We start from the raw sequence: 23,914 nt of genomic DNA, 5'->3' as shown, positions 1-23,914 counted from the left end.
TCACATGCATAGCTTTTGATTTTGTTCTCGACTTCAAGTCTCTGAGCTTGTAAATGGAAATTTGGCTTTGCTTTGGAATCATGATTTTCATTGAAGTTAGAATTGTTTAATTCAACATGGTTTGAAAGGTTTTGGGCCTTGATTTGTGTAAAATGAAGTTGATTGTGAGAAGTTGAGCCTTAATCTTTAGGGTTTGTCTGGTTTGAACTCATTAAATTATATATGAAATGAAGATCTATGTGAATTTGAAAGAAGTTTTGAAAAGTTGGAAAAAGAACTAAAACAAGGATTTTGATCTTTCTTGCTTAAAGATTCATTGTATTTTTGATGTTTTTATTTAGAAAACAATCATAATCTCATGTTTTCCATTAGTTTTACATGTTTTGGGAGTGATTTGGAATGAACCCTAGGTGAGAATTGAAGGAAATCAGCTTGAAACCAACAGGTCTTTCTCGGACAGTTTTTCTCACCTAGCGCCGCACGTACGGTGGGGTTTTTTGCATGTGCGGCAGTCCATTTCCAGCACCCAATTTGATTCTACTAAAAAATCACTAGCCTCCGCATGTGCCTTGGATTTCCCGCATGTGCGGAACTCCCCTGTTTTAGCCCAACTTCGAATAAGTATATCTCTCATCTGGACTCCGTTTTAAGTGATTCTCGAGCCTAAATTCAAGTTCCAGAAGTCTAGTTTCCAATGGTGGTAGTCTCACAGCCAAATTCTAAGTATACAAATAAATATACTCAAATTAGTGAAAGATGTTCACTTTCTTTCTAACCGTTTCATGCTATTTATTCTCCTAACCCAGTTTCCTTTCGTTTCTTCTTATTTTTCTAGACATGGATATTGACCCATTGAGAACTAATAAGTTTAGAACCAACATAAATAATTGGTTAAAGAGTAAAGTAAGGGATCGGTTTATTTGATTAAGAAAAGATTAAGTGAAGTAAATTTGATTAAGAGAATAATTCTATGTTTAGCTATGTTGTGTTATGTGCATTGTGATTATGGGTCAAGATTCGAGGACCAGTCAACCATTTTTGGAAAACCACTATGTGAGTAATAGTAGTGTAACGATATGTTATAATTATATGTTATGTTTATGTACTTTGGAAAACCATTTTTATACAACTTATGTTTTATTGGAGATGATTGAACGTTGGATCACAATGGCATATGAAATGGACCTGAGGCCGTTGTGCTATTATGATTGGGCCCAAGGCTATTCGGTTACATGTGATTATGAATAATGTTATGCTTAACGTGACTATGATGAATGCTCTAAATATTGTACCTTGGAAAAATATTGGGTTTACATCACATGCTCTTATTTAATTCAAACCTCTTCATTGGATTCTCTTTATTTTACTATTATTCACCGAGCTTCGCTCACTCTGTATTTATATATATTTATGTTGGTGATCAACTCAAAGGTCAGCCCTAGGTCAACTTCATGAAACTTTTGTGGGACCTGTTTTGCAAAGCCTCCAAAATTGGAGCCTTTTGTTCTTTTGAAGAGTTCCTTTGATGCCACATTTTAGTTAAGTCTTTGATGGCTTTTGTTGAACACTTGGTTAATATGTAAATTTTGGGTGTGAACTCTTTATATTGCATGATTAATCTTGGCATATAAGCACTGCTCAATGGACGTTCTATTATTTATTTTGCTTCCGCTTTAGGCCGCAATATGATTTAAATATTTCGAATTTTTGTTTGAGGTCTAAATGCAGGCCGGTCATGGCCTAAACTTCTAAAGGCAGGTTTGGGTCGTGACATTTTTCATTCAACCTCTCTCTCTCTCTCTCTCTCTCTCTCTCTCTCTCTCTCTTAACCTACATTCTTGCAGCATCAGATTTGGCCTCCTCTCCATCAACGAACTCATCGACGATGATGGAGGGCTTCCACCGTCGGCCTTCTGACGCCCCTTCTCTACTTCGACCGAGTAGCTTTGTTTACCCAAACAAATTAGCAGCCCTAGATCCCCAATTCTCCTCCATTGACAGCCAAGAAAAAGTACATTTTTTAAAAAATAAATCCTCTCCACTTAACTTGCATCCCCATGATGAAAAGCTGTGTGATATGAATAATAGACTGGCTAAAATGTTTTTGTGAAAGTTGAATAATGGACTTGTTGAAACACATTAGAAGCCTCTATGATTTTCATACATAATGAACATTTTGCATTGCAAATGTATGACGAAATGCCCCAATGATATATATATATATATATATATATATATATTCAAACAATGAGATACATGTGAATGGGAGCAAATGGCCAAAATACATGTGAAAATTAAGTGATTTAGAAAACTAAGCCTGTGTAATAGTTTAATAAATTCAACAATGATAGAGGGTCCGAATTTCCCAGGCTCGAATGGCTCGAATTGACCAAAACGACGTCGTTTTGGACACAAAACAACACCAAACGACGTCGTTTTGGTCAATTCGAGCCATTTGAGCCGCGAATATTGTGGCCACCAATCATTTTTCTAATAAATTTAAATCTCATAAGCCAACCATTACCTCGGGAATATATTTACTCATCTGAAAGTTCTAAGGGCTATAATAATTGTGAAGCCCTCCTACTCATTTTGAGAAGTGGGGCGTTGCTTTGAATTTTGGTACATAACAACACAACTTTGTCCTTTAAAATATAAAGATCATATTCTCTATATTACAGCAAGCTAATTTAAATTGTTTCTTACAAAATATATTCACCAAAACATGAATGATAAAATGTCATTGGTTCAGGATAGGTATCTCTACCAAGGTTTTGTAGTTTGATGACATATAGTCTTTATGAATAATAGTCTTCATTGTTAATTTCTTCTCCACGCTAATACCTACACGTACCATTATCTATGGACGAAATGTTTTTAATACTTAAAAAAAAAAAAAAAAAGGAAAAAAAAAAACTGGCTTGTCTAAATCTCAGGTGAAACTCATGCTATACAATGACTAGGGACATTTGTTTAAAAAGTAATTTAATCTAATATGTTTCCTTTTTTTACATTTGAAGTGTTGCATATATCAAAGATGGATGACTTAGCAATTGCTACCCAAATGAATGTTCATGGGAAGAATGTTACATACCAGGTATGGAATTTGACTATGAACATTTTGGCTTATGATTTTTATAGTTCTTATGGAGGAAGAGTTGGATTTAGTATTAGAAATGATTTGAACTCGTTCTGATTTTGCTTTTCTTTTTTTTTTTCATAGGTTGGCAATCTAAACATTAGTCAGAATTCCCATACACCTTCAAATCCAGAAAATCTTGGAGACCAATGAAAATTGTTGGAAGTGAAAGATTTTTCTTAATGTTGTTGATGATGAGCTATTGATGAATTGAACTACGTTGTAACCATCGAATGGTTTTATTGGTCAACCTTAAATGTGAGAATTTTTATTGTCGATTTGGATTGTGAACATTTCTATTGTTATATGACGGATTGAATCGTAGAAGTTGAGGAATTTTGTTTTTGGGACAATGAAGAATCTCTCCCAAGAGTTATTGGAAAATAATAGTTAACAATTTTTTGGCTGATTCAAGAGTATCATCCAGCAGGGGTCAAACCATGTTTTCCATGTAGTTCTTTTTGGACTTCTCTGTTTTATGTGAATGAGACGATCTATCTTGTGAGTAACGAGTTTTGTTAATGAAATCATAGTTCCATCTATATTTTATTGTTTCCAAGACAGTGAAATCTGGAATTTCAATAAGGGACAATGGGTACATTCATAGGATGTTATTTATTAATATCAACTGGTCAATGCATCAATACCAGTGTGTCACGATTCAAGTGATGCTAGAATAAGTAGAGCCATCAACAAGGACTCGCAATAAAACATAACCAAAAACAAGTAAATGGTTTTAATAGTTAATATATTTCATCTTTTTCTCAAGGAAAAAAAAAACCCAAAATCAGTTGAACCCAAAATCTTAAAAATAACTTAAATGTTGATTTGTTTAAATTCTACGAATCACAAACGCAGCTAATTTTATACATTTGTTAAGCATTCTACAAAACCATATATGTATTCCAAAACCAAACGTATAAACTTAAAACATTCACTTGAGCATTAAAGCAATTAACACCGTTAGCATGCTAAAACCAGTACACATTATGCTTGTCATCAAAAGCAATTTCATAGCTCTTTCGTTTGCCTCAAGCCGGTCTAATCTCCACTCTAATCTGTCCATAACTTCATTGTTTCGCACATGTCATTTGCACACTGGAAGAAAAGCCTCCTTGGATTTTTCTCTGATTCGGATATCTTCATGGCCGCTTTTTTTTTCACATTTGCAACTTTGATTTTGGAAAAGGCGACCATCGTTGCTTGAACCAATGGATGTATAAGCCATTGACATGTTACTCCTAACAATAGCATTTTATCAAATAATTAGTGCATTACAACTAAATGTAAAAATCAAAACACAGAACTATCAATGCATGTTCATGTTCAAATCACAAAAAAAAAGAAAAAAAGAAAAAAAAGAAAAAAAGAAAAAAAAGAAAAAAAAGAAAAAGAAAAAACTACATGTTTGTGATCAGATGATGAAGCTTTAGAAACTTCTGACACAATAATTCAGATCATTAGTAGCGTTTCAATTCAAATATGTAGTGGCATCCAACCAGAGAATGACCTCCAAGAACCATAAAAGTAACCGATTCAATATACACACATCAACAATTTTGCTTTAGCAATACATTTATGGAAAAGCATCATCACTGAAACAAAATATTCATATTAAGATATGGATATTGATATAACATGGAGTGAAGAAGAAGAAGAAGAAGAAGAAGAAGAAGAAGAAATGACTATTCCCTATTTTCCCAATTTACCTTCTGAACACACAAATAACATTAATGATCTATTCTACGAAACAAACTCAATATTAAGTCGGAATTAGAGTTGATGCATTGATACAAAAACACTATTAATTGAATAAATTACCTTCTCAAGTGGGATTAGAGCACAACTTGTTACAAATTTTGAGTGCAATTCAATTGCATCTCAAGCACCACATTCAAATTGCTTGCTATAATTGTCATAGTCTGATGCTGTTTTCCTAGAACCATATGTGGCTGCTTTTGATTTTGCCAAGAGATAGTGACAGAACAAATTTCTAATGAAGTTAGGATAAAGCTCAAGATTGCAATGTCCAACCCCACTTAGCTATAAAGGTTCATACTTTTCCTTGCAAAGCTCCCAAAGCTGATTTCCACAGGTGATGGTTGGCTAATGAGATTTAATTTTATTAAACATATTACACATGTTTAGTTTTCGAAATCACTTACTTTTCACATGTATTTTGGCCATTTGCTCCTATTCACAGTATCTCGTTGATTAAAAATAAATGAATAAATCATCGAGGCATTTCATCATACACTTGCAATGTAAAATGTTCATTATGTGTGAAAATCACAAAGGCTGCTAATGTGTTTCAACAAGTCCATTATTCAACATTCACAAAGCATTTCAACAAGTGTATTATTCATAACCACACAGCTTTTCATCATAGGGATCAAAAAAAATAAAATTTTAAAAAAAAATCTTACTTTTCTTGGTTGTCAATGGAGAAGATTTGGGGATCTAGGGCTGCTAATGTGTTTAGGTAAACAAAGCTATTCAGCTGATGTAGAGAAGGGATGTCGGAAGGGCAACGTCGGAAGCCCTCTACTACTGCTACCGACGAGTTCGCTGATGGAGAGAGGGAGGCCAAATCTGATGTTACAAGAATGTAGGTTTATAGAGTGAGAGAGAGGGGGGTTGTGAGTTTCTGAAGTCGATTTGGGAAGAGTAAGAGAGAGAGAGAGAGAGAGAGAGAGAGAGAGAGAGAGACTGCTAGTTCAGAAAAAAAAAACAGAGAGTTGAAACATCCCATTAGTTTTCGAGGATTAGCGAAGCTTCATGGTTCAATTGGAACCCCAAGATAGTAGCAGACCTTGTCGCTGTGCTTGATAAATAGGGACAAGAAGACAAAGTACAGTCCTTGATTTCCGAGACCGTTTCCAAATTAGGGTTTCGAGAACGCGACCTGGCTCTTTTCTACAGCAATTTGATTGATTCTTATTCTAATCACAAATCAAAACTAGGTTTTTTCGATTCCTACGCACGTTTGAAAGAGTTGGTGTATCCTCCATCCTCTGTTCATGTATAACGTCGTGCATTTGAATCGATGGTCAATGGCTTGTGCACTATGGATCTACCTCATGAAGTTGAGAATGTGATGGAAGAGATGAGAGATTTAGTAGTGAAATCATCTGTGTTCGAGTTCAGATCTGTGATATACGCGTATGGAAAATTGGGCTTGTTCGATGATATGAAGAGATGTGTGGTTGAAAAGGAGATTGAAGGTTTCACATTACATACAGTTTGTTCAATTATGGTTCATTATCTTTTGGAGCTCACGGTGAGCTCTCGGAGATGGTGTTGTGGCTCCAAATGATGAAATCTCCAGGTGTTTCGTTTTCAATTCGTACATATAACTCGGTGTTGAATTCTTGCCCAACAATGATGACAATGCTTCAAGAACTCAAAACTGTTCCCATTTCAATCCAAGAGCCAATGGAGAATTTGCGCGGTGATGAAGGTTTGTTGGTTCAAGAGTTAATTGGATCATCAGTTTTGGAGAAAGCAATGGAATGGAGTTCATTGGAGGGGAAGTTAGATTTGCATGGAATGCACTTTGGATTGACCTGTTTGATTATGTTACAGTGGGCAGAGAAGCTGCGGTTAAGGTTCCGAGATTAGAATCAGGTGGTTCTGACAGAGGTTCGAGTGGTTTGTGGGTCAAGAAAGCATAGCCAATGAAAGGTCTGGTTAAACAGATGATCGTTTGGATTAAATGTCCGATGAGAATTGACTGGAACAATGTGGGATGTTTTGTTCCCAAAGGAAAAATGTTGAAAGACTAGTTAGGTTGATCATATCACAAGTTATAGCTCTTGAGAAATTTCAAATGTTCTCAGTATTATTTGCTGATGAATTAAAATCGAGTTTTGGGCATGAAGTACATATCTGCAATATCATGTAGAATTGAAATGCCAACCTCAGTACATGCGAACCTACAAGTGAAAATATTATATTGTGGTCCAAGACATACGTGGATTTGTTCATGACCAATTACAATTTATCATGTCTTTTTATAATTTTTTAATCACTCAACACAAAATTACAAATCTTGTCATCTCCATCAATCACAACTCACATGGGAGCGTCGTGCGGCTATGCCCAAGACTACCAAATAACTTATCTTACAACAGTGATTCGTATTATTTAGTATTATTGAATCAATTTAATATTTTTCATGAATAATATATATAGAGAATTTTACAAAGTAAATAATTTAAATCATCAAAGCAAGACATGTGGTGGGTCTAATAGGCCTGAACAGTTCTTTTAAACTTAAATTTGAACTTAAACCCAAACTATATATAGGTGGTGTTTGGGAACCTAGGTTCCAAATTTTTTTCTCATTTTTTCCACTAAAAGACAAACTTTTTACAAAACCAAAAAAAACACACCCAAATAAAATATCACATCCAACCCCATAATCATTTCACTTTTTCTCTCACAAACATCACATCCAACCACATAAAAACCCAACTATCTTTCCAAACACCAAAATTTTTTTATCCAATAAAAACCTACAACTAAAAAAACCTACATAAAAACCCACTTCCCAAACACCATCATAATATATTATAGCATCTCTCATTTTTATGAGTACCGTTATTCTTAAAGTTACAAAATTATTTTGCCTCTCGCCCCTACCATCTCTCCCGTCATCTTCCAGATTTACCTTGACCCTAATATAGCATGAGGCAAGGATGGGGCATTACAATGCCCGTCTCACCACTACTCCTTACCATCCTCTACCTTTCTCATTTTCTTCATCTTTCTATAGGGATTTAGATAGTGGGAATGATGAGGCTTTGAAGTAAGGAATGATGAAGGGACTATGGAGTAGCAAGGCAAGAGGATGCGGTACATTAGGAGGGATGAGATTATGGATGAGGTAGGGAATAGGTAATAGTAGTGCGTGTTGAGAATGTGTGGCAATGAATGGAGTTACGATGGAGTATAATGGCGTTGTTGGTAGTGGTATTACGCCTCAAAATAATAACGACAGCTCACTTCATGATATTCAATAGAAAAGTATAATCTTGCGAACTGTTTAACATTTCATTGATATTCCTTAACTGTACAAAAGATGTCTTATGTGTATATACATTCATAAATCCTAGATCCTAAATCTATAACACATGACATGTGTAAATGAATTAGAATGAAAGGAAGTACAAATAAGTTTATGCCATATTGGTTACATCTTTCCAAGTCAATACTTGGGTACAACAAAAGTTAGTTTAACTCAATATATAGAAAGCCCAAGGCTTGTACAAAATAATTATAAATAAAAAAAAAAAAAAAAAACACAAAAGAAGCTCTCGGCTCTAAGTCCTCCCAAGCTACACCCTTGGTGGAGGTATATCATCAACACCTGAAAGTTGTTTTCCACGTAAGGTGAGCTAAAGCCCAGTAGCGATACTTGAACAAATATATGAAGCTTAACAATGTCATAATATGTAAGCATATGCATGCCATTTACCAAACATTATACTTTCCCTTTTAAAATAATTCAATGCCATTAACATATATATATATATATATATATCCATTCATGAAAACAATACTTTCAAATCATAAAACAGAGCAGTAGATACAAAACACTGAGAATCTCTAGGTATGTGTCTGCCAATAGGCTATACAAGCATTACCAAAGCCATTTGATCGGTACTAACTGGAAGGATTTGCACCTAATCGCGCGAATTTCTGGACTTTCACCAACGACACACATGCTAATATAATAAACTACAACCATACCCTCTAACCAGATTCACCAAGATATATACCTATTTTTTCTCAAAACAATACATTTTCAATGCTTAAGTATGAAACAATGCTCAATGCTCAATGCAAGATGTATGAGTAATTAGTTTCAATTAACCTAATCTTTATGTAATTTCTACAACACTCAATGATATCCTCCACCGATAGCCCAAAACAAATATCTCTACTCAACAGATAGTTTTCCAACAACAGATATAATCTCATAAATTTCAATATAGGAGCGATAATATATATATTCAACTCCACTCTCATCACCAACAGATACATTTATCTTATCTTTTCAAATCCAACATCTTTCCATTTTCTTTCATAAATCAAACATCAATAATTTTCCAATAAAACATCCTTAACTTTGAAAAATCACATTTTTCGTAAGAAATTTTCAACATTTCAACACAACCCAATAATATTCACACCCCGATAACCTTTCTCAAGAATCCATTTGAAAAATCCCTCTTTTACATTTCAAAATTGAACCCTAGATTTAAACCCAAAATCCACAAATCATACCCTCTTTAAAGAGCAAATAACTAAGCAAAGAAATTTACAAATGTTGAAGAAATCCCTACTCAAGAATAAAAGAGGAAGAGAGCAAGAATAAAAGTTTGACGGAGCTGAAAACAAGATCTTCTCCAATTAAAACAAAGCTTTCAAAGAGCTCTACCTTTTCTCCATGGAACTATGGTGGAGAAATCATGGATATGGGTGTATCTGACGTATTTAGGCAAGAACAACAGAGAGAGTGAAGAAATTAGATTTAGAAGCATTTTAGAGAGAGAGAGAGAGAAATGAAAAAGTGACTGAAAAAGGCTTTCCATTGATCTAATATACACATAGACTGTTTGAATGACCAAACCATTGCTCCAGTGTCAAACATAATAAGTAACACTGCTCAAGCTGCCAAAACACCGTTCGAGCACACATTGACCTCCTCCCAGAAGTTCAGACGTAAAAAAGACTGCTCAAGTGAAGAAAAGACCGCTCAAGCGAAGATCACCCAACTCCCAGAAATTCTATAGACCTGTAAAAATACTAGGAGATCTCAAAGATTGCTAGAGTGACCAAAGCACCGCTCAAGCAAACAAGAAATGAAATAGATAGCAACTCTTTTGAAAAGCTAAGTGCTTACATGTTTCAAACATTATCAACAACTCCAACCAACCAAACTCAACTAACCACAAGATGAAAAAAGGGTATTAACAACAATTAAAGATATGAAATTCCGGGTCTAAGAACCTGAAAGGATCAGGTCTAACCCAAGCCGTTATAAGCTTCCCCCCTTAAGAAATTTCGTCCCCAAAATTTAAATTGAAACAATAATCACCACAACTCACTTCGAATGACAAGCCAAACTAGTAACAATGGTAAAAATCATGCTCCTTACCACAAAATGCTACAACTTGAGCCGTCAAAATATTTACAATGTTTACATATTACAACATAAATGAAATTTTAATGCAAAACTTAAACACCAACAAACAGGTTTGGATACTTCTCACGGACCTCCGCCTCATGCTCCCCAGTCGCCTTCTCGATTTCATGGTGTCGCCACAACACCTTAACTAATGGGATAGTTTTACCCCGCCAAACTTGATCCCTTGTGTCTAAAACCTAAACCGGTCTCTCCTCATACAAGGCATCCTCATCTACCTCTAACTTAGTCTAATCTAGCATGTGTGGAGGATTAGGCTCATACTTCTAGAGCATACAAATATAAAACATGTCATGAACCCCGGATAGTTGGGGCGCAAGGCCAAACAATAAGCTGCCTCTCCAATTCGCTTTAGAATCTCAAAAGGTCCAATAAATCTAGGTGACAACTTACCATTATTCCCAAATCTCATCAAGTTCCGCCTCGATGAGATCTTAATGAAAACATGATCTCCCATCTGAAAAGACAAAGGTCTCCTCTTATGGTCAACATAGCACTTCTGACGACTCTGAACCGAAACCAATCTCTTACGAATAAACGCAACCTTCTACGTCGTTTCCCGAACCAATTTTGGACCTAACATAGATGCATCACCTACCTCGTCCAACACATAGGAGATCTACACGGTCGGCCGTACAAGGCCTCAAAAGGAGCCATACCAATACTCGCCCGAAAACTATTATTATAGGTAAATTCCACTAAAGACAAATACCTCTTCTATGATCCTTAAAATTGAGAACACAAGCCCGAAGCTTGTCCTCTAAAATCTGAATGGTGAGCTCGTACTGCTTGTCAGTCTAAGGATGATAGGCAGTGCTAAACATCAACTTACTGCCCAAAGCACCCTGTAGGCTCTACCATAATCGAGCCATAAAACGAGGATATCTATCTGTGACGATACTCACTAGGACCCCATGAAGTCGAACTATGTCCCTAACAGATAGGTTGGCAAGATCATCTACTGAGTCACTCGTGCATATAGGTACAAAGTGTTCTAATTTGGTTAGTCGGTCGACTATTACCCATATGGCATCATTACCCTGTTAAGTCCTCGGAAGACCCACAATAAAATCCATCGCGACATATTCCCATTTCCACTAGGCTATAGGTGAGGGTTGTAACAAACCCGCTGGTCGTTGATGCTCGACCTTCACTTGTTGACAAGTAAGGCAGCTCGAAACAAACAAGGCTACATCTCTCTTTATCTCTCTCCACCAAAACTGTCAACTAAGGTCGTGATACATATTCGTGCCTGTCACGCCCCGAAAATTAACGTCATTTTATTAATTACCAATCCCTTATTATCATTTAATTCCATAACCTTAATAAATTATGGATAAATAAAGATAATGAATTACAAATCAAAAACCTATTGATTTCTCACAAATCAATCATCTCATGCATTACAGTACCACAAGCTATATATAAAAATATATATACATATTTATCAAATTGCCCTAAAGGCTTGCACATTTCAAGGTTAAGGGACTTGATCACACTTGGACCTTATTCTTGAAAACATTTATTTTTTTGTTTTTGTGAAATCCCAAAACACACCTCGTAATACGCCAAACATTTACCGGCCACCAAGCACAAAAGGGCAATTAGGCACCTTCTACATTCCCGAAAATACCTCCACATTTACCAGTCATCAAGCAAGGAGGGGCAATTGGACACCCATTAAATTTTTAAAAAAATACACCCTCATTTACCAGCCACCGAGCACGGAGGGGCAATTGGACACCGAACACATTTATTCAACCGTATCCCTACATTTACCGGAGCTAAGCACGAAAGGGAAATTGGGCACCTTAACCATATAACAATGACATTCCCACATTCTCCGACCTCCGAGAACAGAAGGGAATTTAGGCACCTCAACACACACAACATGTTCTAAATTTATGCACACCCAATTACACAACCCAACCCTTAATCCAATACTTTGTGGATGCAATGCAATGCAAGAGTTCATAATATTGTAACTTAACTGCAGTCCAATTCAATCACACAAAATCAATCCAATGAATACGATATGAAATACTTATATATTTCCATGTCCCCATGTCATCCTCGCCACCAATTTTAATTATATACTAATTTGTACATTGAAACTTTCAACATTGCTGGATTTTCCACCTAAAACAACTTCCCTAAATCCTTCATCAACATCATCATAACACCAATCCCATTCCACATATGAATACTCAAGAAGATTAATTAAAATGTCCATGTAAAGTACAATTTTAATTCAAACCCTCATTTAAAAACAAAATCTCAAGTCTAGGGTTTCAAAAAAATTGGAGGTTTTCTTCATTTCATCATCAAATTCACGAATCATCAAATTACCTATCAATATCTTAAAACATTCTTGAGTGAAAACCCCAATTTTGAATATAAACGTCTTTTAATCAAAGATTTCAAACTCAAATCAACCCATACTTCCCATAATACAACATAATCGAACGAAATCATAAATGATTAGAGTTAAGAGAACTCTCTACCTCAAGAAGGTGAGCAAACAACGAAGACTCGAGCAAGAACTTAGAATTCACAATCCAATCGGTCAAGAGAAATATCTTCACTCCTTTTTCACTAATCTTGCATGATCTAAGGTGGATCCTTGGTGTAATGAGGTGAAATCAAAGATTTTGTGGCTAGGGGTTTTAGACATGAAGAGGGGAGGGAGAGAAAAGAAAGAAAATGAACAAAAAGTGGGTTCGCTACAACAAAAAAGGGTTTTTGTGTTGCCATCGCACACCGTAAAAACCCTACTATGACGTGCAACGTAACGTCATATTATGACCAGTCATGAAAAGTTATTCACTTTCAACGGCATGCCATAGTACGACGTTAAAAACTATTTAACAGTAGATTTTGTGCGTCGTTTATACTTTTTCTATGACTACTTTTGCACGCCGTTAATTAAAGGGACAAACCATGGCGTTCATTGCTAGTCGTTAAATATTTAATACAATGACCTATTTTGCATGTCGTAGATAGCTCAAGTTTCACAGCATTTTTTGAATGCTGTAGAATATGTATATTTAAAAAAAAAAACAAAAAAAAAAAACCTTACACACAAGCTTTACAAACATATATATATATATATATATATATCAATCAACCACCAAAATATTGTTTCAAACATCCTAAAAATAAAATATTATCTATAAATTTGAACATCCAAAAACTATCTATTCATTCCAAACCATCCAAAAACTATGTTTCTAGACATCAAAAATTACCCTTAAGTTCAAAACCGTCCAAAACGTTCAAAATGATCCCAAAAATAAAAATAAAAAATCTTAAGTTCTAAACTATCCAAAAACTACCCAAAAACTATCCTTAAATTTAAAACAGCTGTTGAGTGGCCTTTTGTCTTATTACGGGTCATGTCAAAATATCATTGTCACGACCCAAACCAGCCCCTATAAGTTTAGCGTCGTGACCGGCCATTAATCACAGATTACCTACGGCCTTCATACAAATAATCCATTTAATATAAAGTACAGGGCTTAGCAGAAGTATAACATAACATAACATTTATCCATTGAGCCGTGCATATATGAAAAGAGCTTCGTATAATAAGCAAGGATTTGCTCCAAAAGTACATTCATCACATTTGTACAATCATTCATGACTTATAGCTATACAGAACCCCAATTATACATACATACAAAACCATTGAACAAACAAAAAGGGGTTTAACTAGCATGGCTCCACCTGAGCCTAGTTTACTTCGCTTGGAAGTTCTTCAAAAGGCTAACTCGTGTAGACTCGAGGCTTTCTTAACTCTGACGTCCAACTTGCCCACCTACATATATATAAATAATTAGTGAGCCAGGGCCCAGTGAGCAATAACAAAATAAAGAGGTTATATGAATGAAGTTCGATAACATTGTCAAACCAGATCCCAATAGTCAATTCTCATTAACCAATAAATTTTATTATCGATATCTTTCAATATTAAATTAAGTGGCACATCCATGAGGCGATAATATTCCAATAACAATGGACAATAAAGGTTAAGCCAATGGACCACGAAGGGTCAATCCAATAGACCACGGAGGGTGAAACCAATAGACTATGAAGGGTCAATCCAATAGACCACGAAGGGTCAAACCAATGGACCAGGAAGAGTCAATCCATTGGACCACAAAGGGTCAAACTAATGGACTACGAAGGGTCAAACAAAAGATCTCTGTGTTTCAATTAGTCCAATAGCCATGCTATTGTTACCCCCAAGCAAGGGCCCATAGTCAATGGATGCCACAATACAGGTTCAAAAGTGAACTTCATTCATCGATAGAAAATAACATTCTATTAAACCATTCAATTGATTGCATATTGAATTCAAGAACAATAATAATTTTGAAATAAATGTTACTTGAACATGTCTTTATGAAGTTACTACTCATAGTGGTTTGTGTTGCCACTAAGATTTGGACGTCTACCTAAACAAAACACATAACAAATGCCCAATTGAAGCACCATTTCATTTTAATTCAATTCTTCACATGTGTCTCTAACTCATTCTATGATTATGTGAGTCCATTTGGTGCTTAAGAATGCTAGAAATGACAAGAGAATGCAATTATGCACTGAAAAGAGTTAGCCAAAATTTGCTGAAAATAGGGTCTCCACTCGAGCGCAACTTCCTTCGCTCAAGCAGGGGTTCAAAATAAGGGTGATCACTTGAGCGCAACTTTGGTTGCTTGAGCGGTTTGTAAATTTTGCAAAAGTACTAGTTGCTTGATTTTTCTGCTAAATGGATCCTCAATGGTCGCTCGAGCGGAAGTCTGAGTAAAAAGTGTGTTCGCTCGAGTGCACATTTTGTCTCTCGAGCTACTATACAAATATCTACAAAAATGTTGGGAGCATGAATTGTAAGCTCGAGCGAAGCTTTCCTCACTCAAGCGGACTAGTCGAATTCTAAAATTTCCAAAATTGCGTTTGAAGTTCAAACTTGATATTCAAAGGTCCAAAACTTGTGTTTTTGGTACAAAAACTTGGAAAAACATTGTATAACATGAAAACACTTCCAACTTGAAACCATTTATCCAAATTTATGCTCCAATTGTCCAAATTCAAGCTTATATTGTCAAGTTAAAACCATGCATGTTATGGATTAAGTCCTCTTCTTTTTAAAACACCACAAAGTGATATGAAATGAATTAATCCAAGGATGATGTTCAAGTTCATACCTCCTAAGCTTCATGCATGTATAAATTTGAAGAAATCTTAACTCAAATGAAAGGTCAAGCATGCATGTGCATAATTCAACTCAAATTAATCATATTCATGGTAATTCATGCTCAACCTACTCAAATTCAAACAAATGATCCTATAACTCCACGAGCTTAGTTTCCACATGATTTAATTCCAAGAATTTAGGATGAATTACATACCTAATGTGTGAATTCAAGTGTATTCTAGCTGAATCCTCCAAGTCCTTTACAATTTCCTTCGAATTCTCCTTCTTTCTAGAATTGTTGAAATCACCTTCACTCTCTCTCAAAATCTCAGCTCATATGTTTGTATATGCTATGAGTTCAAGTCATGAGTTGGCTTACATAAATTTAATTAATTAGGCTCAATTCTAACTAAGTTCAATTAATTCATTCTAATTATTTTGATCCGAATCAAATTTTAACGAAAGTTTCCATAAAATTTTAAATACTCTAATTAGCCTATTGGGCAATTTTGGCTTCTTAAGCCGTTCGGGCTTTCAATTTTTGATTCTAAGTCGTTAAGTGAACATATATTCCATGTAATGACAGATAACTACAAAAGTAAGCATGCAATCACACAATTAAACACACAATCATACAATTGAGCTTATTGAAACAATATAATATAATTGTTCGGAGATCGAGGTCATCACAATTATCCCCTCAAGGGGCAGCCTAAGGAACAAGGAAGAGGCTTAGCTTAACACCGACTTTAGAAAACGTGGCTACTTGACTTGGAAGTCTCACAATCTGCGAGAATGAGTACAAGAAACACAAATGGAATGATGAATTTTCAACAACAAAGGAAACATTGCTCAAGAGAAAAAAAATTGTTAGTATATATATTTGTGGAATGCAAAAGCAACCATTATAAGGAACTAATCATTTGGTGTATTCTGAGTCCACCAATGAGCTTTCCCCTAAATGACTTCCTGTGTAACTTCATTGACCTCATTAAAGAGTTAACTTGTAATTCTTTTCCAGCATGTTCAAGAAATGCAAGTGAAAAGTTAACTAAGAGAGTGAAGTGTTGTGCAATTGTGTAATACTTTCATCTTTTTGCAAGTTTTAGGCTTTTTTTTTTTCAAGGAAGAAAGAAAGAAAAGAAAATCAGGCTTCTTCAAAAAAGAAATAAGTTCGTCGTGTTCATGCCATTTAAGTTTGTATGTTTCCTTATTCAGAGGACTACATGTGAATCTCTTACATTACTTGATGCACAGAAAAGATTCTTTTCACAATTTCATTTAATAGTATTGATCCAATTTCTCTCCATCATTTTAATGATAGCAATTTCTACAATTGCCCCAATTAGAAAATTTTCAAATGTCAACAACAAAAATGAAACATGCTTAATCATAAGCAATTTCAATGTCTCCAGCTAATTGCAGAAGAGTTGCAATGTGCTTTAAAGTGAAGGGGGAGAAAATGGCACAATTACCATTGATTTAAGAAAGGAATCTTACCTTTTATAAAAGAGAGTGATTAAGATTAGATGCACTATATGACTTATCACTCCCTAGGTTTCCCAAATTAACCTTATGATCAAAAACATGGACAGTGGCAGCACATGGATAGGACAACCAGTGTGGTTTCTTCACCTGGGCAGCAAGAACAAAATGTTGTAGCAACGTATCCATGCATAAAAAAAAGTATAAGAAAGGAATAGCAGATGTTTCTTACCTCAATAGAAAGGAACATACTCTTCTAGCAACCCCCAAATAGGGGCCTATGAGCCCACCTACAACCCCAGCTGTGGCTGTAGTAGATAGAACCAGATTTTTTTTTCAGCTTTTGATGGTTTAACCATTACTGGCTGACCAAGAAGAGGCTGGCCAGAGAGTGCTATTGCCATAGGGACTGACATTGTATCAAAAAATTCAATATAACTGCAAAGAAGCTGCATTAGCATCTAGATGATACTAAGAAGGGAAATGGACATTGATTAGATGAGAAAGTGAATTCAATAATAAGATTAACAAATTTTACTGCCCAATCCAAACATATTTTTTTCCTTTTTTGGGGGTGGGTGGGGAATATATTATTAACCACACCATCAAACCCACTAACTTGCAGAGGATACAACAAGCAATAAATGGAACGGACCATTATGACTTTATAGAATATGCCAGTAGTATAAACTTTAATGAACTCGAATCCTACAATCAGACACTCTCTAATTGCTATTGATCAAATATCTATTAATGCGTGGAAGCACTAGGGAAAGTAAACAACTTCCACTAACAAATGAAATATGAGACATCAAAGCAAATACCATCCTACACGAAGAAAAAAAAAAAAAAATGTCCAATTTTTTTCCACAATGTTCACCCTCAACATTTTAAAATCACTAAAACAATACAAACACATTAATAGCTATGCAATGTTTAAAACATTTCTCCATTACCAAAACCAAATTTTAACCAATGCTATTTCATGAAGCCCATCTCCAAAACCAAAAAATAAAAAATAAAAAAAATTGGCGAGTTTACATTGTATGGTGGAGGAGGGTGGAAGAGAAGGGCAAGGGGTAATCATCTATCTTACAAAGCATTGGACTTGGCCTTACTGCAATTTTGTTAGTCCATATTTACTTGTCAATTTAGCATCTAGACTTTTTCAACATGATTAGTGTGCCTTTTGCTCTGTCATCTTCACTTGTTGATGATAGTCTTAGTTGTTAAAAAAAAGTGTAGTCTTCTATCTCTGACCTCATTACAAGATGACAAACCTCCACCCATGATAGAATTAAAATAGTTATAGCATAATAAAAAAATTAAATTGAGATAATTTTTTGGCTATGGCAGGAAAAATTGAATTTACCCAACTCTCTTGGAACGCCTTGAATTGCGATCCATTATAAGTCGTACATCTGGGACCTGGAACTGTAATTTAATGGTATTAGAAATACTCAACACAAATAATTAGTTCACCATCAAACATAATATACCATCACATATTACATTACTGCCCCTCAGTGAGAAGCCCAAGAAGCACAAAACTTCAAGGGGCAGTTGCAAGGCAAGTATGCACAAAGTAAGTGGGTCTTCAATAGACGACTTTGATTGCCTGCCAAAATATTATAAATTGTACGCTAAAGATAATAAAAAGTAAAATCAATGTGAAAGTTGATTCATTTTGGCCAGCTTCATTTACCTGTATAAAATAAAATTATAGATCTTCAAAGTTCAAACACGGTAAAGACTAAGTAATACAATTTCATTTAGCACCCTTTGAACTTTTTTAAATAAAATATGGCAAGTTCCTATTTCTTGCATAAAAATAGAGTTAAAAAATTCCCAAATTTTGGATTTTATTTAGGTTTGCCCAAGAAACAAAATGTAATTGATACAACAAAAAAAAGTTTAGATGGCAGTGCCTAAATGAAGCCTGTAGGCAACCTTCTCATGCCTTACAACTTCTAATCTATTATAGACTGAAATATAAAAAGTGAACATAGAATGACTTGTATTAACCTTTCTGGTCCTCGCTTGAATCGCATACTTAATCTAATAGCATACTTAATCTGAAATCACAAGCCATACAAGGATAAACAAAGAACAAGTATTAACCTTTCCGGTCCTCGAGAAGAAATCATACACATCTCTTTCATCTGCCTTCAAAGATATCTATCAGAATTGTAGAAAAAATATATAAGTCAGCAAAGTGCAAGTAACAACCTAAGCAAAACAACACAAAAGCAATTATGTAGCAATTTAAATACATGATAAGCAAAAACCATCCACTGATCTCGTTCAGGATCAACCTCTGGCTCTACCACTTCTTCCTTTTTCTCTTTATACCTTTTGCTAAAGAAAAAAAAATCTAAAGTATTATCCCAACTTGATCCATAAATAACAATAAATCTGCTTCAGTTAAAGAAGGGTAAGTCAAAAGAGTGGAACAAACTAACGGACCATAACTAAGGAAAACACATTTTCTTCTTGAAATAATTGAAGTACTTAAGAAGCAAAATTCCTTGAGTTACTATGCAAAAGAGGAAAGAAAAAGAAAGAAAGAAAGAAAGAAAGGAAGAACAGAAAAGAACAATCCAAAAAAGGCAGCAAATTTTCTCCAGTATGTGTATAATGAATGGCCAAATCCATCAAACATAGCCCTGCAGGGAAGTGTGCCAAGTTAAAATGGTGGGACCAATGTATAGAGAGAGAGAGAGAGAGAGAGAGAGAGAGAGAGGAGTTGACCCAACGTCGTCGTAGTAGATGTCACACCCCAAATCCGGGCATGACCGGCCGTGGCCTACAGGGACTTAGCCCAAGGCACACGTAAGCCTAAACACGAATCCAATCACATTGAACAACTGAACAATAGTCCAATAATAAATAACCAAAACTCAATCCAGACATGTCACAATTATAAATGGCAAAATCAACCGTAATCAAAAACCATCCAAACTTATGGGATATAAACAACCCACATATCAAAAATAATCCTAAATGAACTTCGATAAGAATAAATATAAATATGCACAAACTTGACATAACACTCTAAACTAAAGGAATGCCCTAGAGGTCCATGCAATTGAGTCCCCGCTACGCCATGAGTCCACTCTAAGTCCTTCTAACACCTGGAAGTGATAAAAACTAAGTCAGCTGATAGCTCAGTGAGTAGCAACATGGATAGTAAATACAGTTTTGAAAACAGGGTTCAATTCCAAAATAAGTTATATATCACATAAACTAGATTGGCATACAGTTTGGTAAATACAATCTGTTTAAAAAAGAAGGTTCCACAATTCAACACTTAAAATACTCATGTCTCGCAAGAACATGATAAACGACATTTTCCACTTAAAACAGATTATAACATGAACACCAATAATTTTCTGGGTACTAATAAAAAAAACAAATAATCTGCCACACATTTCTCAGGCTATAAGCCCCGTTGGATCCAATACCGAACTAAGAGTCATCCTCAGGGTGGCACCTGGGCCTTTTCTCAAAGACGATCCGATTGAAGGTCACCTAGTTGTTTTTAAAGGTCTGTTCCTTACAATCGTTGAGCACTAGAGTCATCACGGCCCAACCCGGATCTGTTCCCTAGTGGCCAGAGTCACCACACACAGTGGAATAATTTCCCTGGACTAAATACACACATGGTCCCAATAATCAATACACATCAGTTTCGCAAAACATGGTAGTTCATCATTATAAACATGAGACCAAAACAAATAGTTTACAGTATGCCAAGTTCACACATGTTTCAGAAATAATTTGATTCAATTGATAATATAATAATTTATCAAAACAGTTTAATCATGAAACAACAATTTAATTTTCCAACAGTTCAGGGTATGGGGAACATTTATAAAAATATGTAGCATGAAACTACTCACCTGGAAACGAAATAATATAATCCTCGAATAGAGTATGAAAGTCCAACTAGTGCCCTGAACCAATATGAAAACTACACGTCACTACTAATTTAAAAATACTAAAGAATACGAACTAAGTAACCCCAAACTAAAGCGCACTGACACGGCTCAACCCAACTCACCGTTACTCTTAAATATTATCTAAGTTCATGTTCTTCAAGGTTTAAAATCACCCAAGACATGGGTTCCGGTCAAAACTTAATTAATTGTGACTTTAAGATAAAACAGAATTTCAAACAAGCCTTCCCAACCTATTCGCTAACTTTGAAAATTACAAAACCCACTCCACGCTATTCAAAAAATTCCAATAACCTCCAGATATGATCTAATATATCCTAAGTTTCAAACCCAATTGGTTTCACTTGATTTTCTTATCAAAATAATTTTCTACAATTTATTATATCCAAACAGGTTGTTTTCTGCAGCACTTTAAATAAATTGACGGTTCTCTTAATATACACGAGCAATCAATGCAAGGCCAAAAACGTATGAAACTAGACTCGTAACCGGTTCTAATGACACTAATTTGATAATTTTTGGATTTATACCCAAAGAGAACAACACTCCCGAATTTACTGTTTTGGACTGGTTTCCTGGACAGATTTGAATACCTCAATTTATATGGATTTCGACTCCCACAAATTATGAAAAAATTCAGATATGTAATTCAATGTGTAATTGATCTACTGTAAAAATTTCAGATTAAAATTCATCCGTTTGATATGGTTTCTTGATTTTTAAAATTTGTGACTTTGTACAGAATTTTTGGACTGAAAATTACACCCAATCTTTACACATAAATTTAGCTCCTCAAGTTTCTTAGTAGGATATCTATATACACAATACATAAACCTACAACCTCTCCATCAATGAACAAAATAATTATAGAATAAGGATGAAGAACAAAAAGAAGAGAAGAAAACCAAGGAGGGCTAACCTTTGATGATCACACACAACACAACACACCCAAAAGTTCTTTGATTGCAACATCTTCTTCTTTTTTCCTTCTCTCTAACCCTCTCCCGTGGCTGCTGTTGTTGCCCTATGTGGTGAACAAATAATAGAGTAGGGTTTGTGTTTATTTTATTTTATACTAGTGGTGGGCACACATAGGTCAAATAAATAGATAAATATACAAAACATATGTATAAGTTACATGTAACTCAAATGGTAGGAGTCTTATATATTAACCTTGTGGTCTAGAGTTCAAGTCACCCCCTCCTCTCTCTCTCTTTTTATTTTTATTTTTATAATAAACCTTGTCTCTAAATTAAAGACTTTCACCATAAATTTATTTTAGGTTTAAAATTAATTAAAAGATCCTCCAATAATATTTAATTTGCACCTTAGAATTCACCACCAAAATATTTGAGATTGTAATATTATTATTTAATTATTTACTTAATTTTTATATTCGGGTTCTCACAGTAGAGATGATTGATGAGGACATCATCGTGGAGATTCAAGAAGTATATGGTGGAAGCAGCCACAATCATGGTCTCCGATCCAATGGATCTAATTTTCAGAATGCTGAGGCCGATCAAAAACAGATCAACTCAGATCTAGGGTTTCGCCTTGCAGGTTCGACGGTCAATAGAGACCTGTCTTCATTCGATTTTGTGGTCTCGCGATTCAGAGCTTCGTAATGAATACGAAGAAAATACTACTTTGTTTTTTTGGGAAATGGGGAGGGGGAACTTTTAAGTCAGAAATTTTTTTATCAGCCTCATTGTTTTGAATCAGATTCGAAACAACAGAACTCATATTCGAAATCCCTTATTACAAACTTGAGGAATAATCGAAAAAAATAAAAATTAAATAATTTTCGTATAAAATAAGGTAGGGAGAGGAAGAAGCAATCTATGAATTTACACAAATATGAGGGGGGGAAAAAACCAAAACCAAAGTTCAAGATGAAGATGACCAACTTACCAGTCAGTGAAATACACTCTCTATCGTTGCTTTCAAAGACTCCCTATAGGAAGAACACCATGAAGAAGAGATGGATAACTCTGATTTCAAATACACCATCGAAGAGAAGATGAGGCCTAGAGAGATTGAAACCCTTCCCCGTCTACGTTCCCTTTCTAAATTAGATCCAATTAGAAGCCAAAGAGCCTTTTTTTTTGGGGGGGGGGGGAAGTCTAAGGCATCAAAGAGAATTCATTTTGCCGTCTTTTTTTTTTGGGGGGGGAGAATTTATATTTGGCCGCTTATTTTTTTTTGGTCTTATTATTAATGACTTAGATTCTGCGTCGTAAAAAGTGTAACATTTTTAACGATGGGCTTTTTGTGCGTCGAGAAAAGTACAATACTGTTCACGGCTAGCGTATGTGTCTCGTGCATAGTTGATATGTTAACGTCATGCCATATGCATGTCATAGAAAATTTTATTATTTATGACAAACATTGCAAGCCGTAAAAAAATCATTGTTACTACTATTCACGGCCTACACAATAGACACGCCGTGGTTGGAAAATTATTTACGATGTGAAAAAAAAATAAGTTGTAAAAGTGAGAAACTACGGCATGCATTTATTGTATGTCGTTGATGTGGTAACGTAAAAAGTCAATTTTGTTGCAGTGGTTTTATATATGATGATCCCGAACTAACTGCTTAAGCGACCACTCTTGCACTCGAACAAGAACAACTAACTCTCAGTATCTCAAGCTTGCAAAAAAAAAGTATTGGATGCCTCGAAAGATTGCTTGAGCGACCAATCCGCCACTCGAGCGAAGAGAAAAGAAAAGAAAAAAAAAATCCAGAGTGTTACAACCTCCCCATCTTAGGAAATTTCATCCCCTAAATTAAAGAAAGAGCTAACACGAAGATAACTCAACCACCAACAGATAGATAACTACAAACTCAAATTAGATCCAGACTTGGAGTAAGTCCCCGGATTCCAATCCAACATCTCGGGGCGCCAAAGACTCCCGA

At 35.2% G+C, this 23,914-nt stretch overlaps 3 long non-coding RNA genes across 4 annotated transcripts; 1 reads left to right on the top strand and 2 right to left on the bottom strand.

Annotated features, from left to right (window-relative positions):
- The first annotated feature begins 1,294 nt into the window (after positions 1–1,294).
- On the top strand, positions 1,295–3,555 carry LOC145803173 (uncharacterized). The gene is made up of 3 exons (XR_014345293.1): positions 1,295–1,538; positions 3,021–3,097; positions 3,224–3,555. It is a non-coding gene; the product is annotated as an uncharacterized LOC145803173 (long non-coding RNA).
- Positions 3,556–3,948: 393 nt separating this feature from the next.
- Positions 3,949–7,066, bottom strand: LOC145802031 (uncharacterized). Of its 2 annotated transcripts, none has more exons than XR_014344230.1 (2): positions 4,961–7,066; positions 3,949–4,380 (listed from the first exon to the last, which is right to left on the bottom strand). It is a non-coding gene; the product is annotated as an uncharacterized LOC145802031 (long non-coding RNA). The 2 variants fall into 2 exon arrangements; XR_014344231.1 differs by having other exon boundaries at positions 5,566–7,066.
- Positions 7,067–19,893: 12,827 nt separating this feature from the next.
- On the bottom strand, positions 19,894–22,042 carry LOC145803172 (uncharacterized). Its single transcript, XR_014345292.1, has 3 exons — positions 21,913–22,042; positions 20,937–20,990; positions 19,894–20,168 (listed from the first exon to the last, which is right to left on the bottom strand). It is a non-coding gene; the product is annotated as an uncharacterized LOC145803172 (long non-coding RNA).
- Positions 22,043–23,914: the final 1,872 nt, after the last annotated feature.

Source organism: Camellia sinensis, chromosome 11, assembly GCF_055761805.1.
Source record: "Camellia sinensis isolate YWXY chromosome 11, ASM5576180v1, whole genome shotgun sequence".
Classification (NCBI taxonomy): Eukaryota; Viridiplantae; Streptophyta; class Magnoliopsida; order Ericales; family Theaceae; genus Camellia; species Camellia sinensis.
This window is presented reverse-complemented; position numbering and strand designations above follow the sequence as displayed.